The following is a 622-nucleotide window of genomic DNA, read 5'->3' on the forward strand; positions in this document are numbered from 1 at the left end:
AACTAGAAGAAATGCTTACAAATATTGAACTGTGTGATGGATACTTGAAAGGGCTTCAACTTCTTGATTTGTTTGAAAGAGATGTACTCTCTCAATTTATTCTGGAGTTTTTGTTAAACTTTAATGTAAATGTTATTAAATTTATTACAAAGACTTTCCGCAACAACTTGCCCAGGCGACAGCAGCAGCCACCTGGAGGCAAGGAGCCGGATAAGGAGGATAGGCAGGTCATTTATTACATAGCTGGCTCCATCATGAGAGGGTATTTAAAAATAGCGAAGAGGTCAAATAAAATTCAGACATGGCAGAGTGTTGCCAGTGTTTTAAGAACTAAAGTTTTAATTGACAAACCTGATGGGGACTTTGATCCGGACTCTGAGTGGACAAAGGAGGTAGACAGAGGTGGGCTCCTCTACATTAACAGTCAATGCCAATCTTTTTTTGTGAAATTAACCAAAGTTATTTTTGCCTGTGAAAAAAGTGATGGGTCAATTAATTATGATGAAGTGATAGCTAGGGTAAGTAATTCAGACCTTAGTGTGGAATGGGACAGTGTCATATCTGATGCCCTTCCAGAATCTGTTTCAGTAGGTTTAATGAATGATGTTGTGTTATGTTTGTG

The sequence above is a fragment of the Frankliniella occidentalis genome, unplaced genomic scaffold, assembly GCF_000697945.3.
Source record: "Frankliniella occidentalis isolate FOCC.00 unplaced genomic scaffold, Focc_3.1 Scaffold899, whole genome shotgun sequence".
Taxonomy (NCBI): domain Eukaryota; kingdom Metazoa; phylum Arthropoda; class Insecta; order Thysanoptera; family Thripidae; genus Frankliniella; species Frankliniella occidentalis.